Below are 19,854 nucleotides of genomic sequence, written 5' to 3'. Positions count from 1 at the left end.
AAGCAAAAACATCCTCAGCTCGCGAACTTGCAGATTTTCCCCCCAAAAAGTCGAAAAAAAAGCAACACACACAAAAATCACCACAAACAAACAACATCAACTTACTTCTTTGTGAAATCAAATTTCGAATCCAAAAGTAATCCAAAAGGCCTCAAATCCAAATATCCAGCAGCAACCACAAAAAGTAATCCTTCCCAGTCAAGATCGAAATCAAAGTGGCCAGGAAATGGAGGAGCTTACTGGACAGGAACAGGAAGTTGGAGACTGGGGCACTTCCTTCACCCCACCCCTATGGGAGGAGCTTGCTGGACAGGAACAGGAAGTTGGAGACTGGGCCACTTCCTTTACTAATTTTTGTACTTTCGCTAGTGCGAGATTGTTCCTGCCCGCGCCGCGGACCGCGAGCAGCGCGAGCAGTGCGAACACAAACAAAAAATCCGCTTTGCGCGGATTTTGCGTATTCTCGCCGCATCCGCGAGAGTTCGCGGATTGCGGATTCTCCGAAACTACCGAAAAATCCGCGAGCGTAACGGATTTTACGCCCATGCTTAATCAAGAGACATACCACCCCATTTTTGGATGACCAAATGAGAACACTTGATCTACATACCTATTTGATGGGAATCCAACACATCTCTGTACGGGTCTTACCAACAATCTCAGTAGGTCCTTCGACAGGTTTGTCCTGGCACACATTCTGATATAGAGACTTATGTAGCTCTATTAGCGCCTAACTCACTTATGTAGGAGTTTTGCAGCAGCTCGGAGTACTTGAAGCTCCGTTATAGACCCCCGGTTCTTTTGTTGTTAGACCTACTTATAAGTACCTAGAACTTACACAGAACCCAAAAGCTCTTTTCAGAGCTACCTTAACTATGATTACTCTTTAAAAATTTCAAATGTACCCTTTTTCACTAATTTTCACTTTTGTTCGCTTCCCGGTTCGCTACCCGGTTCGCGTACCGGCAGCTAACCTCGTGAAAAATTCATTTTTTTTTCTTTTTCGACATATATGAGCCTCCTCAGCCACCCTTAGAAAACCTATGGGGTCAGGATACATCTCCCGTGCCCCCTTTTACCCATTTCCCACATTGTTTTTCCTCCATCTTGTGATTAAATTCGACCGAAACACAAGATGGCGGACTCCCGTTACGCTACCGGTTAGCTACCCGGTTCGCGTACCGGGTAGCGCCTCTACCGCGAAAAAACAGATTTTTTATTTTTTTTTATTTTTTGCCCCGCGGGACCCTTTAATAGGCCCCTCATCAATCCTAGGGGGTCAGGAGGGGTCTACCTTGCCCCTCTTTCATTAATTTCCCCCTTCATTTTTCTTCACCTCTTGTCTCTCGATCCTACCGAGAGGCAAGATGGCGGCCGCTCCGGACTGTTTAGAATGTTGAAAGACACCGGAGAGCCAATCAGCTTCGCTTCACTAAGTTCCGTTACGCGTCAGGTACGTGAACCGGGGCGCTAACCGGAAGTTCCGTTACGCGTCAAGTACGCGAACCGGGGCGCTAACCGGAGTGCTGTTACAGATATATATATTTTTTTGAACGTTAATTTATCAAAATCCACTGGAGCACATATATTGAGACCTAGCAAAGGCACATCGGGCAAACAATATCTACAATTTTGCCAAGTTTCGTGGAAATCCATTCAGCCGTTCGAGCTAAAAGTGAGTCCAACCGCCCTATGGAAAATTGCATGGGAAAAACGTCGGCCCCCCCTTGACGAAACCCCCCCAAATGTTCAGGGGCTGCTCAGAAACAAAATGTTCCATTATCCTGATAATTTCAGCCAATTCCGTCCTCAAACGCCAAAGTTATTCGACATAGAATTTTCAAAAATCCCATAGAGAAAAAATCCTAACTATATATACCTACTGGCGACCGCCAGTAGGTAATATATATATATATATATGTATAGCAAAGAGCCCTTGAGCTTTGGGAGGGCACACAACACCAACTCGCACCTTCCAGCAGTGCATGCCTCGCTGTAACTTGATTTCTGGCATTCCTTTAAAAAATAATACACATCCGACGCGTTTCGAGGCAGAACGCCCCGTATTCATGGATTCGCTTTCGCTGAGGGAATGACAACTCTGTGCTTGATTGTTCATCATTTATTGAACTGGAAACGCCCTGAGTGGGTGTGGCCTTCTAGATGCCAGTTAGCATCCTGGTATCTGAAGTCCATAGTGCACAGAGTTAATTCATACCTATAGTAGGCTCAGTCCCCCTGCAGTATTTACGCTTGTTCTTCAAGTGTCGGAGTAAAACGTTGCTCCGCATTTTGTTCGACAAATAAAATAAAAGCACTTTTGCACCAGCAATTGTTGGGTCTACTCTTCGTCATTTGGACTATAGGCAGCGCCAGCTTGCAGTGTGATGATTTTTTGGATATATATATATATATATATAAATTCACTGAAAAAACCATAGGTTATAGACCATATATAGTTAGGAATTAGCATTTAAAAAACCTTATTTTACTCACACAAAACCATTGAAATTCCATATATAGTTAGTTGCACTAACTATATATCGCGCACCCGCAATCCACTGCTGATGATGTCACATATTACATCATTCATGACATGGTCAGTGACATCACTGATGACATCACTGATGACATCTCAAATGACATCACTGATGACATCACTGATGACATCTCAAATGACATCACTGATGACATCACTGATGACATCATCCAGTGACTGTGTGTTTCTGTAAAGTTTAAATATGTTTGATTTATTGAAGAATGAGTGGATGTATAAGTGTCTGGATGAAGGATTTAGTAGGTGCGTGACTGACTGTATGAGTGAGTGAATAAATGTGTCGTACTAAATGCATGGGTTAGTGACTAAACTGTCTGAATATGTGCATCAGTATGTCTGTTGTGATGTAAACTGCTGCATGTGTTGATCATTAGCTATACGAGAGGTTATATGTGTTATTGATTGGTTGCCCAAGTATTTGTATGGGAGATTGATTTTGTGTGGGGGTGGCTGGGAGGTGTGTGACTCTGTGCATCGATGTGTGAGCAGTTGATTCACTAGGTGTATGAGTTCAAGAGTGCATGTGGAATCAGCTACATGGGCGGTTGACTGTGTGCATGAGTGTATTGATGAGTGAATGGATATCTCAATGCTACATGTCATAGTAAGTACATATGTAAAACACAGTACATGTGAGAGTTGGCATATATAAATAACTGTGCATGAGAGCCACTGAATGTGTGAGTGGCTGTATGGATCATTGTGAACTTGTATCAGGGATTGTATAAGAGAGTAAATATGTGTTAGTATATGTTTGAATAAGTAATGTGTATATCTGTATAGTTGAGGGAATGGAGCTGAGATTGTTTCTTTGCATGACTGACTAGGTGTGTGAGTAACTCCATGGATGAGTGACAGTGTGTGAGTGTCTGTATACACTGAGTGTATCTAAGGTTATATTAGAGTCTGAAGAGGTTTATCGTATTAGCACAAGAATGATGTCAAATGAGATGTCATCAGTGATGTCATCAGTGATGTCATTTGAGATGTCATCAGTGATGTCATCAGTGATGTCACTGACCATGTCATGAATGATGTAATATGTGACATCATCAGCAGTGGATTGCGGGTGCGCGATATATAGTTAGTGCAACTAACTATATATGGAATTTCAATGGTTTTGTGTGAGTAAAATAAGGTTTTTTAAATGCTAATTCCTAACTATATATGGTCTATAACCTATGGTTTTTTCAGTGAATTTTTAAGGTTTTTTAAATGCTAATTCCTAACTATATATGGTCTCTAACCTATGGTTTTTTCAGTGAATTTCAATGGTTTTTTAATAGCAAATATCATAAGCTGTCGAATGTCAAGTACATGGTAAGTAAAAACATTTTCGTGTTTATGCACACTGATCTGCTTTGAATGCTGCCCCCCCCTCCCCCTCATTTCTATTAGGAGTACTCTCTCTTTGCAGATAGTGAAGGTTAGTTAACGCGGGCCTTTGCCCCCGTTGTAATCCGTCATGCCTGCTTCTCTCTCCATTTGATTGATTGTTATCCAAGCATTTACAGTTTTAGAATTGGTTCTCTTTGGTTCATTCTCTATTTACAAACAAGCACAGAGTCGCAATACTCTGTTTAGTCTTTGCAGATAGTGAACAATCGTGTAAAAAAACAAAAGGAATCGAGCAAAATCAGTAGGCCACTAATGGGATCTCTTTTTGACCTCGCTAAAATAGAAACATTAGGAGCAACCCCTCATGAGAAATACGAAACTAGTGAGATCAACTGAGCTCCACACCATGATGGCTGCAAGACAGCTCGGCTCCGCCACCCACCCCGCCCAAAATAACGATAAACTCTATGCAAATATTACAAATATATACAACACACCAGCAAAGTAACAGGGTAAAACATTTTATTAAATAACTATTTACATAACTATTTTATACTTTTTGTTGCCCGATCCGGCTAGCTCAATCGATCGAGCATGAAACTCATGCACTCTGATAGTTCAAAGTTATGAGGAGTGCTTGTAACACTGTCTGAAGCCTATTTGCACTTGCTACAGCTTCACTATTCTCAATGTAAGTGGGGGCTGTTTGAGGACGTGACTGCATTTGAAAACAATGTGATGCGGTGCCACCCTGAACCGCTTGACGGAGGCCCCCGAGGGACGGGGTGATGGCGCGGACTCGGAGGGGGCGCTTGGCTCCGGCCCCCTCCCCAAGTTGTGTTGCCCTGGTGTGGCCTGAGATCGCCCCCGACATAGGTGGCCGGCTCCCGTGGTCAAGCGGACCTTTTTGCCTTTTGGTGACTCTTCCATTCTTGACCTTGTCCCACAATCCGTTTCACCTAAAGACACGCTGTAGTGGGACGCCCCTTTACCGTTTCAGTTGCCATTCCGCCCCCTTTTGCTACACTGTGCCTCTTCCGCTATTCAGCTGTTTACCGCCCGCTCTTTCGACTACAGCGTCTCGCTCACCATGTACTTGAGTTGCTCCCGCTCTTGCGGTGCAGCGATAGGCGGCTGCCACAGGACTCTCAAAATGGCGGCCGGCTCTTCAGATTTGGGCGTGGTCCACTAAAATGGCCCTGCGACACCTTGGAACTCGGACGCTTGTCTGCTAGAGCTTGGGCTCCATTCTCGAAAGCGTCCCCTCAGCCTTGAAGATTCTACAAAAGTCTTGGGGGCCCCCGACTCCCGCAGGCTGGGGAGCGGCTGCCATGATTGCTCGTGGAATGGCCACGACGGAGCTACGAGATGGTGGTGCTCTCATGCTGACGCCAGCTTCAGTCTGAAACATCCAGAAACACTGTAGACTACCAATTCGATCAGTTCCGGTAGCGCCCCAACGTGACCCGGTAGAGAAGAACTTGCCCTCCCCTCTTTGACTGATGGTTCATGTTGCCTGTCCCTTCTGTTGTCATTTAACAGAACTATTTAGCCTGCTGAAAGGGGTTGTGTTCCAACCGCTGGTTGGTAGAGACATTTTGACTATATTCTGGACCTGCGTTGTCTCGTAATGCGTCATATGACGCGCCGCGTTAGCGCATCCGGAAGTGCTCCGGTGCGCGAAGCGCAGCTTCCCGGAAGCGATCCGGGGCGTGGCGCGCAGCGCGTAACGTAAGCATAACAGGTCATGTGACTTGTTAATAAAACTTTTCACTGGTTCATTTTACTTTTCTTATTCTAATGATGAAAGGCTTGGTCATATGACCTAAAAATTACGCTTTTTATTACTTTCGAACATTATTTTTTCTTAAACATATGTTATAATGTTCCAGACTAATGTACTTTCCCGGAAAATTTACAACTGTCCTACAAGTAAAATATATTCCTTTTTCGAGAAAAAAGGCGTTTCTTCGTCCCATGACGGAGCCGTTGAGCAAAAGAGGCTCGGCCTGCTGTCTTAGTCGCCGATACGCCTGAATATCAGATTCTTATCGATCACTTTATGTTGCAGGAGTAGAAAACACAACAGCCCTTGACCATTTATCTTTACTGCGTTCCTGCGTATTATACCTTTTACCCTTCATGTAATTGGACTGCTTTATTTCACTTGCCTTTTACTGATTCTAAAACAGTGACTAATATTAAAAACTTTACCAATGTAAATACTACTACCATGTTTTCTTTTAAAAACCTTTATTGTTAAAATGTCAGTATACAAATACGGGCCTATAACCACGTGGGCCGGCCATGGAGCAAACTGTAATCGTATATGATGAGTAGACATTTACACTGTAGAGGAACGTAACGGGCGGGCCATTAGGTTGCAAGAACTAAGGTGTCTAACAGTTGCGGAATCGGTGGACGTACATTTTATAATTAAAATATGACAGGGCCAGTTACAATAAAATTATCTAGATATACATTTGCGGGCAAGTACCATGGGTGACGTTAATTCGAACTTTCAATAGTACAGTAATCAATAACACATCAGAACTTAATATCAATAGGAATGTCGAAATATTCAATCAATTCTCGTCCCCGCCCGCCATGTGCTTCAAAACTGCATACGTATCTCGTGATATCAAGGTTCTGCAACCAGTACACAACAAGGAGTTATGAGTCCCATTTATTCCGGCGCCATTTTGGGCGAGGACGGGCAGGTCCAGGATATAGTCAAAATGTCTCCACCAACCATCGACTATGATGATGTTCATATGCTGTATTTATTAGAGTAACACTCATCTGTCCACATGAAATTAATTTGCCACAATCTAAACATGTCATTTTAATCTTTCCAAAGTTCTTCTAAATATTTGGGACCGTTTCCCTTGCCTCTGATGCTGTCAGTGCCACTTCTTTGGTGAATGTACTGGCAGGTCGGGGGTTCTCCTCCAAATCTCTCTTTTGTGCAGCACTATAATTAATCGGTGCCACCTCTCCATATGACGATGCATGGTATAGTTACCATAACTATATTTTTTTTCGGTTCCTCTGGAGAGTACATCGTGGCAGATGAGGCAGGTAACGTACCGGGCATTTACCTTTTTTGCATGTAGAGGAAAGGAAAAAAAATTCGAGCGTCCGAGTTCTAAGGTGTCCCAGGGCCATTTTAGTGGACCAGGCCCAAATCCAAAGAACAGGCTGCCATTTTGAGAGTCCTGTTGCAGCCGCTTGTCGCTGTAGCATCAAGAGCGGCCGAAACTCAGCTGAATGGCAACTTAAACGGTAAAGGGGCGCCCCACTACAGCAGACGAGCCTCCACCTGGGGAGGCCCGTTCACGCCGCCTCCCCCCCCCTTTGGGCACCCCACGCCGTTATTCGGAGCAGCATTGTAGGATGGCCACACCAGTGCGGCAACTTGCTAGACACCACCTCGGTGCCAACCGAATCTCAGCGCCTTGTGGTGTCTTCCATTCCGAAAACATTGTTGTGCTGCCTTCGGCCTATTCGCCGCAAGTGCGCACGCAACTCAGCTGCATAGCGAGTGAAACACCAAGGGGCGCCCCACTGCAGCCGAGGAACCTTCATCTTGGGGGCGACGCACAGCATCACATTGCTTTCCAATGAAGTCAGATCCTCAAACAACCCCCACTGACTGACGCGAACTCACAGGCCAACGGAGCGCCCCACGCCGACTTTCGGCGCAGCATTGTAGGATGGCCACACCAGTGCGGCAACTTGCTGGACCCCACCTCGGTGCCATCCGGATCTTGGCGCGTTGCGCTGCCTTTGGCCCTATTCGCACATCGGTCCGCAACTGACGCCACCTCACAGGCCAACGGGGCGCCCCACGCCGACTTTCGGCGCAGCATTGTAGGATGGCCACACCAGTGCGGCAACTTGCTGGACACCACCTCGGTGCCATCCGGATCTTGGCGCGTTCTGCTGCCTTCGGCCTATTCGCACATCGGTCCGCTATTGACGCCGCCTCACAGGCCAACGGGGCACCCCACGCCGACTTTCGGCGCAGCATTGTAGGATGGCCACACCAGTGCGGCAACTTGCTGGACCCCACCTCGGTGCCATCCGGATCTTGGCGCGTTGTGCTGCCTTCGGCCTATTCGCACATCGGTCCGCTACTGACGCGAACTCACAGGCCAACGGGGCGCCCCACGCCGACTTTCGGCGCAGCATTGTAGGATGGCCACACCAGTGCGGCAACTTGCTGGACACCACCTCGGTGCCATCCGGATCTTGGTGCGTTGTGCTGCCTTCGGCCTATTCGCACATCGGTCCGCTACTGACGCCACCTCACGTGCCAATGGATTTTCTACGCTTTTTATACCCTATGCCGCATAACAGGTCATGTGACTTGTTTATAAAACTTTTCATTGGTTCATTTTACTTTTGGTTTCCTAATGATGGAAGGCTTGATCATATGACCTAAAAATAACACTTTTCATTGGATGAAAACTTTATTTTTTTCCCAAACGATGAAAGCCCCACCTTGTTTCTGGATGTTTCAGACTGAAGCTGGCGTCAGCATGAAAGCACCACCATCTCGTGGCTCCGTCGTGGTCATTCCGCGAGCAATCATGGCTGCCGCTCCCCACCGGAAGCCTGCAGGAGTCGGGGGCCCCCAAGACTTTTATAGAATCCTCAAGGCTGAGGGGACGCTTTCGAGAATGGGGTCCAAGACCTAGCAGACAAGCGTCCGATTTCCAAGGTGTCCCAGGGCCATTTCAGTGGACCAGGCCCAAAAAGGAAAGAGCCTGCTGCCATTTTGAGAGTCCTGTGGCAGCCGCCTATCGCTGCACCGCAAGAGTGGGCGCAACTCAGCTGAATGGCGGATTTTGGCACAGTGTACCAAAAGCGGGCGGAATGGCAACTGAAACGGTAAAGGGGCGCCCCACTACAGCAGACGAGCCTCCACCTGGGGAGGCCCGTTCACGCCGCCTCACCCCCCCCCCCCGGGGCGCCCCACGCCGTGCCCAAAAAGGAAAGAGCCTGCCGCCATTTTGAGAGTCCTGTGGCAGCCGCCTATCGCTGCACCGCAAGAGTGGGCGCAACTCAGCTGAATGGCGGATTTTGGCACAGTGTACCAAAAGCGGGCGGAATGGCAACTGAAACGGTAAAGGGGCGCCCCACTACAGCAGACGAGCCTCCACCTGGGGAGGCCCGTTCACGCCGCCTCACCCCCCCCCCCGGGGCGCCCCACGCCGTTATTCGGAGCAGCATTGTAGGATACCAAAACCAGTGCGGCAACTTACTTGACATCACCTGGGTGCCATCCACATCTCAGCGCGTTCTGCTGCCTTGGGACTATTCGCACAACAGACCGCTACTGACGAGCCACCCCCCGGGACGCCCCACGCCGTTATTCGGAGCAGCATTGTAGGATACCCAAAACCAGTGCGGCACCCAGGCAACATCACCTGGGTGCCATCCAGAACTCAGCACGTTGTGCTGCCTTGGAACTATTCGCACAAAACACAGCTACTGACCATTGTTGCTTCTTTTTTCCTAATTTTTTTTAAATGTTTTTACTGTTTTTGTTGCGTTGTATATATTTATAAGTTATTAAAGTTTTATAATCCTACTACTTTGTTGGAGTGCTATATATTTTTAAAGTGACACATAATTGTAAAAACTTTGATGTACAAAGAGGCATCCCTGGAATCTTCCGCTTCAGGCTTGGTCCCCTCCCCAATCACAATACAGGATGGTTTTCTGATAGTAGGAACGCGTGTGGTGTGACGGATCTCATCGGGTGGGTGCCTTGATCTACTGTAACTCCTTTGAAGAGGGGTGATTCTTTACAGCTGGGGCCATAAACTACATCTGCAGGGCTACCTGATAGCCTGGGACCGGCCTGGACAATCGGACACAGAGGAAGAGGAGTGTCAGAGGGTGCGGTAGTGAATAGGGCGAAAGGGAGGTGTCGGGCGGGCACAGGGTGTGATTCTCAGGGAAGAGCAGCGCAGATGGGGGGAGGTTTATTGCCCATGCATAAGACAGAGAGCGGGGGTGACCAGTGCCTGGGGGAGATGCTTGTGAGGGTGGGGAGCCATGCTAAGGATCGACAGCGTGCAGAGAGTGGGTCTGGTCAAGGCATCTAAAATGGCTGCCGTGCACGACAAAAGTGTGGCATTTGAAAAAAGGCAAGATGGCGCAGACAATGTTTATCAACACTTCCTGATTTCCTTCGAATCGAACGTTAACAGACGTTATCTCTCCCACACTACCGGTCCCCCTGGGCTTAAACGCCGAGATGGTAGGGACTGCATCCCGTGGACATAGGCCGAGACGTCACTCAGCAGAAAAAAAAGAAAAAAAAAGTCTATAAACATACAATAAGTTAAAAGTCAATCATTCTTGTTTCCTTGTAGTACGCTCCCCAGTCCGCTTCCCGTTACGCGAACCGGGCACACCCCACCAAAAAAATAAGATTTCTTTTTTTTTTTTTTTGCCCCGCGGAGCCCTTTTAAAGCCTCCACATCAAACCTAGGGGGTCAGGGAGGATCTACTATGCCCCCTTATGGTCATTTGCCCCTTCGCTTTGGCCTCCTCTTGTCTCTCGATCCTACCGAGAGACAAGATGGCGGCCGCTCCGTACTGTTTGGAATGTATACAGACACCGGAGAGCCAATCAGCTTCGCTTCGCAAAGCTCCGTAACGCGAAAAGTACGCGAAACGGAGCGCTAACCGGGACGCTGTCACAGATATATATCTTTTTTTGAACGTTAATTTCTCGAAATCCACTGCAGCACATATATTGAGACCCAGCAAAGGCACATCGGGCTACCGGTCCCTACAATTTTGCCAAGTTTCATGCAAATCCATTCAGCCGTTCGATTTTATTTATTTTATTTTTTTTGCCCCGCGGAGCCCTTTTAAAACCTCCACATCAAACCTAGGGGGTCAGGGAGGATCTACTATGCCCCCTTATGGTCATTTGCCCCTTCGCTTTGGCCTCCTCTTGTCTCGTGATCCTACCGAGAGACAAGATGGCGGCCGCTACGGACTGTTTGGAATGTTTACAGACGCCGGAGAACCAATCAGCTTCGCTTCGCAAAGCTCCGTAACGCGAAAAGTACGCGAAGCGGAGCGCTGCCCGGAGCGCTGTTACAGATATATATCTTTTTTGGAACGTTAATTTCTCAAAATCCACTGGAGCACATATATTAGGACCTAGCAAAGGCACATCGGGCTACCAGTCCCTACAATTTTGCCAAGTTTCGTGCAAATCAATTCAGCCGTTCGGGCTAAAAGTGAGGCCAACCGCCCTATGGAAATTAACATGGGAAAAACGCGTTTTGGAACCCCCCTTTTTTCTCGGCTCCCCCTTGACGACCCCCCCCCAAATTTTCAGGGGTTGCTCAGAAACAAAATGTTCCATTTTCCAGAAAATTTCAGCCAATTCCGTCCACAAACACCAAAGTTATTAGACATAGAATTTTCAAAAATCCCATAGAGAAAAAATCCTAACTATATCTACCTACTGGCGACCGCCAGTAGGTAATATATATATATATATATATATATATATATATATATATATACATATATATATATATATATATATATATATATATATATATATATATATATATATATATATATATTTATATATATAATTTCTCGTTTTGGTCCAAAGTCAGGGTTTCCAGGTGCTCGAAACGCATAAGGTGTTGCTGGCTTGCTGTTAATATTGAGGAATAAACCGCACTAATTTTGCAAACTATTGTGTTGGATCGTAATTTGAAAATACCCGGGAGTGCTTGGAGAAAAAACTTCCCTTTGGGAAAAATGGATTTATATATATATATATATTCACTGAAAAAACCATAGGTTATAGACCATATATAGTTAGGAATTAGCATTTAGAAAACCTTATTTTACTCACACAAAACCATTGAAATTCCATATATAGTTAGTTGCACTAACTATATATCGTGCACCCGCAATCCACTGCTGATCATGTCACATATTACATCATTCATGACATGGTCAGTGACATCACTGATGACATCACTGATGACATCTCAAATGACATCACTGATGACATCACTGATGACTACATCCAGTGACTGTATGTTTCTGTAAAGTTAAAATATGTCTTACATATTGAAGAATGAGTGGATGTATAAGTGTCTGGATGAAGGATTTAGTAGGTGCGTGACTGACTGTATGAGTGAGTGATTAAATGTGTCTCACTGAATGCATGGGTTAGTGACTAAACTGTCTTAATTTGTGCATCATTATGTCTGTTGTTCTGTAAACTGCTGCATGTGTTGATCATTAGCTATACGAGAGGCTATATGTGTTATTAATTGGTTGCCCAAGTATTTCTATGGGAGATTGAGTTTGTGTGGGGGTGGCTGGAAGGTGTGTGACTCTATGCATAGATGTGTGAGCAGTTTATTCACTAGGTGTATGAGTTCAAGAGTGCATGTGGAAACAGCTACATAGGCAGTTGACTGTGTGCATGAGTGTATTGATGAGTGAATGGATATCTCAATGCTACATGTCATAGTAAGTACATATGTAAAACACAGTACATTTGAGAGTTGGCATATATAAATAACTGTGCATGAGAGCCACTGAATGAGTGAGTGGTTGTATCGATCATTGTGAACTTGTATCAGGGATTGTATAAGAGAGTAAATATGTGTTAGTATATGTTTCAATAAGTAAGGTGTGTTTAACTGTATAGTTCAAGAAATGGAGGTGAGATTGTTTCTTTGCATGACTGACTGGGTGTGTGAGTAACTCCATGGATGAGTGGCAGTGTGTGAGTGTCTGTATACACTGAGTGTATCTAAGGTTATATCAGAGTCTGAAGAGGTTTATCGTATTAGCACAAGAATGATGTCAAATGAGATGTCATCAGTGATGTCATCAGTGATGTCATTTGAGATGTCATCAGTGATGTCATCAGTGATGTCACTGACCATGTCATGAATGATGTAATATGTGACATGATCAGCAGTGGATTGCGGGTGCACGATATATAGTTAGTGCAACTAACTATATATGGAATTTCAATGGTTTTGTGTGAGTAAAATAAGGTTTTCTAAATGCTAATTCCTAACTATATATGGTCTATAACCTATGGTTTTTTCAGTGAATTTTCAAGGTTTTGTAAATGCTAATTCCTAACTATATATGGTCTATTACCTATGGTTTTTTCTGTGAATTTCATTGGTTTTTTAACAGCTAATATCTGTAGCTGTAAAATGTATTCTTCTTTAAATCCAAAAATATATTTTATATGTTTATGAATAATTTTTTTTTTAAATATTTTTTTTTCTTCGTTCCCGCTTCGCGAATCGGGAAGCTTCCCGTTAGCTGACCTTGATGCCGCGAAATAGACCGCGAGCCGGTAAACGTTTCTTTACCGCAAGTGCCGCGTTAGAAAACAACATCGTGACGCCTCCCGTCCGCATGACGTTTCACGTTGTCGCGTGATACGTCATATGACGTGCTACGTTAGCGAACTGGTACGCGAAGCGAGTCGCAAAGCGCAGGTTTCTGGAAGCAAACCGGGAGGCCCTGCAAAGCGCTTAACGTAAACACAGCAATTCATGTGACTTGGTAATAACACTTTTCATTGGTTCATTTCACTTTTGGTTTCCTAATGATGTAAGACTAGGTCATATAATCTAAAATGAACACTTTTGATTGGTTGAGAACTCTTGTTTTTCCCAAATGATGAAAATCCCTCCTTCTTTCCTCACTCTGACTTTCATCATTGTGAGAGAAAGACCCTTTGTGATCACTGAGCAATGGCTTCTTTAGTAGCTTCAGCTGGTGCTTCCCCACCACCTCCACCACATCCAAGGAAGAGTGGACCACCTGCTCAAGTTGTAATTCAACAAGAAGAAGAAGAAGAGGAACAGGAGGACGAGCACGAAGAGAGGCAGTTTTTGCCTGAGCAGCCCAGGACGTCTCACCGGAAAGAAAACTTCATTTGGCAATTTTTTAAAATTCCCAAAGGTCAGAAAAAAGTAAATGCAAGATACGTAACTTGCCTTATATGTCAAGATAGACTGTCCAGAGGGACCGACAAAAAATACAGTTTCGGAAACTACACAATGCATCGCCATATGACTAGGTGGCATCCTAACAACTACAGTGCTGCACAGTTTCGGAACGACCTAGATAATCTCCCTATTATGGCCAGAAGATCTGTTGTACCGGAAGTAACGGGACCAGAGGGCAGGGAGATGGTGCCAAATATACAAATGAGATTTGGTGATGTAAAACACATCTGCGCATTTTGCGATGGATTCATTTCCTACGGAGAAAAAAGCATCACTCTGATCAACAGAGCTATTGACTATCATATGCAAGTTTGTCCGAAACGCCCAAAATAATAAATACTTCTTTTTTTTGTTTTGTTGCTCCTGTTGAGCCCTTTACAATGAATCGTTTTCATTGCCCCCTCCAAGAAAAACCCAAAAAAATATAAAACTGTTCCGAAAAATTCAAAAACAGTAAAAAAATGTTCAGAAAAAAAAAAAAAAGTTCTTTTCAGAACTACCTCCCCGTTATTAAAAAATTGGTACAATATTTGGAACTGTGCCAACCTCTATTTCTCTTAGTTCGCTTCCCAGTTCGCTCGCGGGTACGCGAACCGGAAGCGACCCAAAAACAGTAAGTATAAGGGAAGGAAACAGACACTTATGTTAAAAGAAAGACAGCTATAAGGGAGTAAACTAGAGATACCATTACCCGTAATCCACTGCTGATGATGTCACATATTACATCATTCATGACATGCTCAGTGACATCATCAGCAGAGGATTGCGGGTTTTTTGGCAACATGCCTTATCCACGGTTTAATAACGCTGCCTTTTGCTTTATATAAGTTTTCAAATTGTATGAAATATATACCAATAGGTCGTTATGAACCTTTAGGTAGTGCTTTTCTTCATGAGGTCTGGTCGCTTCCATACACATACAGATGTTTCAAAGATGATCAAGAAGTTTATCTGAATGGAGAGGAATGCACTGAGACGCCAGATCATTCACTAATGTGTAGGCACATACATTTACACGGTTCATGCAACAAACACCGACCAAATATGGCTTGCGTGTTGCAAGGCACGCCAGTTCCTGCTATCATCCCCACGTTCAAGTTGTTGGAAAATGGTAGTTATTTGATGCTCAATAATGAAGATTGTTCTGAGTTAATTAAAAGTATTCCTTTTATCGTAACAGTAAGTGAACGGGTTATTTGCTGCAGAAATGTTCTATTTCCTCCCACACATGAACATAGGGAGTTTTCAATCTGGCCACAAATACCAACCTTGAGACACGTTTCAACGGCATGGCAAGAATAAGAGCTCTTTTGTCTCAGAGAGAGGTGGCCTTGAGTTCGGCCCGTGAAACTTTCGTACTTCACATAGCGAACACCCATACAGAGGTGCAAAACCTTTTTCAATTAACATTTGCCTTTCAATTTCAGCAACATGTTTCCGACTATCTGTAACGCATCCTCCACAAAGTCCCTGGTGCACTTTTTTAAAGTTGTTACCAGTGGTCTCGTGACTTCATTTGAGAAAATCTTTGGAGTCATCCCTGCTTCCTTTCATTGTATTTTCTGCACTCTGGTTCGTGGATTGGCATTTTTACTTGCATTACCAGCGGACGCTCTTGTGCTTTTTTACATTTTTAAATATGGATGTCCCTCCTATGCAACCTCCGACCCTGCAGCTGCTGACACTGTTCCGCAATCGCATGCTAGAATATTATGGCACAATGCCGTTGGCGATATTAAGCACGGCATATGGATTATCTTTTCGGTTCTCCTACTTCACCTGTGTCTAGCCTGTATTTCACTGCCTGACCTGTGATTTCGATTGGGCCATTGATTTGTGTCTCTGCGGACCGGTTTCTCCTGACGTCGACTTTAATCAGCTGATGACTCCTATCATTACTCACGAGTTGGTTTGTCCTGGCGAAAGGATTATGGCTGTGGCATTGATGCATGGACTACTTGGTCCCTGGAATTTACTGGCGGCAGCACAGTCTTTCTTGGAACAGAGCTTTCTTGAAAACCCACCGAGCTGTCCTCTGATGGTGATAGAGGATCCGGTGCTGGGAGAGCACGTATGTTCTTTTCCGCTTTTAAATTGGATGGCTGAACTGTTTTCGGATGAAGACGGTGACTTCCTATTGGAGGCTGTTGCAGCTTATTTTGCATACACAGTTATGTCATAGACCTTTTTCATGTTTGATATGCTGAGTACTAGCATTTCATTGACAATTCATTGACTTATTTGTCAAGTTTTTATTATTTAGCTTGCCTATTGGCTTAAGACTCGATAAAGTACTTGGCTGTTTTATTTTTCTTTAGCATTAAATTTTCCTAGTTTTTAATGCTTTACCTTGCGGACCGTCCACATATAAACTTGCAATCTGCTCTCATGAGATGGCACTTCTATTATCTTATTCAGTTCGTTTCCGGATCATGAGGAGGTGTCATCTAGGTCCTGGATATCTTTACACCGTGTTAAGTTAGCATGGGCTCATTACCGGTTTAAACGCCATTTTTCCTTTTTTGCAACTTTTGCACACAACACTTAGTTGTTGCTTTAGCTTTCCACCTAGTAGTTCATCGTGGTTTACATGAGAATAATATGTTATTGGTCTACTATCTGCTTTACTTGTTAAACTATATCTGTACAGCGAGTGCTAAAGTTTCAAGAACAACACGATACAGAATTGTTATGAGGTCTGATCTCCACGACTTCATACTCATAACATAAGTGCAACTTCTGCCAATTCTGGGCATGAGGCGGGTTTTATATTGCTTTGCCGAACACACATACACAACAGTTGATGCGGTTCACATGAAGAGAGAGCTGGTGTATGCTGATGTGATTCCTTCAAATCTAAGACACTAAAGTATAGGCACGCCCTAAACCAACACAAACAGACCTTCTTAGCAAATAATATAATATGTGTATTAGGGAGGGTGAGATATAAGCAGCCGCGGGCCGTGGAGGGAGTTACGATGGGGCAGGGAGGCGGGGAGGGGGAGAAGCAGGGTGGAGCCCTCTCTACCTTGCCCCTCCCCCTCCCCGCCTCCCTGCCCCACCGTAACTCCCTCCACGGCCCGCGGCTGCTTATAAGTGTTGCTAACTCTTATTCATTTACAGCATGTTAACATACTGTCACCATTCGCTTTTTATGTACTAGTAACTATGCTGGTAATTTTGCTACTGATAATATGTGTACTTGTATTCTCCACCCTGCTTCTCCCCCTCCCCGCCTCTCTGCCTCACCGTAACTCCCTCCACGGCCCGCGGCTGCTTATAAGTGTTGCTAACTCTTATTCATTTACAGCATGTTAACATACTATCACCATTCACTTTTTATGTACTAGTAACTATGCTGGTAATTTTGCTACTGATAATATGTGTACTTTTATTATCTAAGGTACTACGCCTGAGAAGACGGCATTAGTAAATAAACATTTCAAATACACATCTGTTCTTCTTAACTCCATGTTCTGGTTTCTAAGAAATCTATAACGACCGACTGTTCATGAGTTCCACGTATCCTGAGGTACTATAAGTTCATATTCTGGATTGTCTAAACATTGAGAGTTTGTTATATCCAATGTGACACTGTACCTAGCTTGCTAAATAGTTTTTGATTACTAACGTGAGTTTTGGGACACCCTAATTCGCCGAGGTTCCAATCCTCTGTCCACAGTTCTGTGTGAGAACAGAAACCCTGCGACAGGGGCACCCCCGACCCTTGCTGGAGCTTCATCACACTTGCGATACAACTCCAGCAATGCATTCGCCGAGGTTCCAATCCTCTGTCCACAGTTCTGTGTGAGAACAGAAACCCTGCGACAGGGGCACCCCCGACCCTTGCTGGAGCTTCATCACACTTGCGATACAACTCCAGCAATGCGCCACCTTTACGGCACAGATACATCACGCATCTGTGCTGTTTTTGCCCCATGATGCGCCGCATTGTAAATGCAGCACACCATAGGTGACGGAACAGCGGCACAGAATGACTAACACATCCCTGGTGATGCGCCAGTCATCATAAATGTATCCCTATGCTTCTTATCTTGTTAGAGATGAACCGCCATATGTATCATCAAAGTTATTTGCATTTCCTAAATAGCGAACTTTAAGGAATAAATAGCGATTCTTTACCATTCCTAGTTTGCGATGAGCTATTTGCTAATTAGCCGAATGTAGCCCAATGAAGCCCAATGTAGCCCAATGTAGCCCAAAGATGGCCGCCAGACACACAAAAAAACAAATGTAGCCCAAATATCAGCCAGATGTAGCCCAACTATAGCCCAGTGACAGAATGACCAATCAGCTTCGCAAACCTCCGTTACGCGAAGCGGAGCGCTGTTACAGATATATATCTTTTTTTGAACGTTAATTTCTCAAAATCCACTGGAGCACATATATTGAGACCTAGCAAAGGCACATCGGGCTACCAGTCCCTAATATTTTGCCAAGTTTCGTGCAAATCCATTCAGCCGTTCAATTATTATTATTATTTTTTTTTTTTGCCCCGCGGGGCCCTTTTAAAACCTCCACATCAAACCTAGGGGGTCAGCGAGGATCTACTATGCCCCCTTATAGTTATTTCCCCCTTTGTTTTGACCTCCTCTTGTCTCTCGATCCTACCGAGAGACAAGATGGCGGCCGCTACGGACTGTTTGGAATGTTGACAGACGCCGGAGAACCAATCAGCTTCGCTTCACAAAGCTCCGTTGCGCGAAAAGTCCGCGAACCAGTGCGCTGCCCGGTCCGCTGTTACAGATATATATCTTTTTTTAAACGTTAATTTCTCAAAATCCACTGGAGCACATATATTGAGACCTACAAAAGGCACATCGGGCTACCAGTCCCTACAATTTTGCCAAGTTTCGTGCAAATCCATTCAGCCGTTCGGGCTAAAAGTGAGGCCAACCGCCCTATGGAAAACTCAATGTTAAAAACACGTTTTGGGACCCCCCTTTTTTCTCGGCCCCCACTGGACGAACCCCCCCCAAATTTTCAAGGGCTGCTCAGAAACAAAATGTGCCATTTTCCTGAAAATTTCAGCCAATTCCGTCCACAAACGCCAAAGTTATTAGACATAGAATTTTCAAAAAACCCAGTCGCCAGTAGGTATATATAGTTAGGATTTTTTCTCTATGGGTTTTTTGAAAATTCTATGTCTAATAACTTTGGCGTTTGTGGACGGAATTGGCTGAAATTTTCAGGAAAATGGCACATTTTGTTTCTGAGCAGCCCTTGAAAATTTGGGGGGGGTTCGTCCAGTGGGGGCCGAGAAAAAAGGGGGGTCCCAAAACGTGTTTTTAACATTGAGTTTTCCATAGGGCGGTTGGCCTCACTTTTAGCCCGAACGGCTGAATGGATTTGCACGAAACTTGGCAAAATTGTAGGGACTGGTAGCCCGATGTGCCTTTTGTAGGTCTCAATATATGTGCTCCAGTGGATTTTGAGAAATTAACGTTTAAAAAAAGATATATATCTGTAACAGCGGACCGGGCAGCGCACTGGTTCGCGGACTTTTCGCGCAACGGAGCTTTGTGAAGCGAAGCTGATTGGTTCTCCGGCGTCTGTCAACATTCCAAACAGTCCGTAGCGGCCACCATCTTGTCTCTCGGTAGGATCGAGAGACAAGAGGAGGTCAAAACAAAGGGGGAAATAACTATAAGGGGGCATAGTAGATCCTCGCTGACCCCCTAGGTTTGATGTGGAGGTTTTAAAAGGGCCCCGCGGGGCAAAAAAAAATAATAATAATAATAATTGAACGGCTGAATGGATTTGCACGAAACTTGGCAAAATATTAGGGACTGGTAGCCCGATGTGCCTTTGCTAGGTCTCAATATATGTGCTCCAGTGGATTTTGAGAAATTAACGTTCAAAAAAAGATATATATCTGTAACAGCGCTCCGC

The sequence above is a fragment of the Lissotriton helveticus genome, chromosome 1_2 (genome assembly GCF_964261635.1).
Source record: "Lissotriton helveticus chromosome 1_2, aLisHel1.1, whole genome shotgun sequence".
Classification (NCBI taxonomy): Eukaryota; Metazoa; Chordata; class Amphibia; order Caudata; family Salamandridae; genus Lissotriton; species Lissotriton helveticus.
This window is presented reverse-complemented; position numbering follows the sequence as displayed.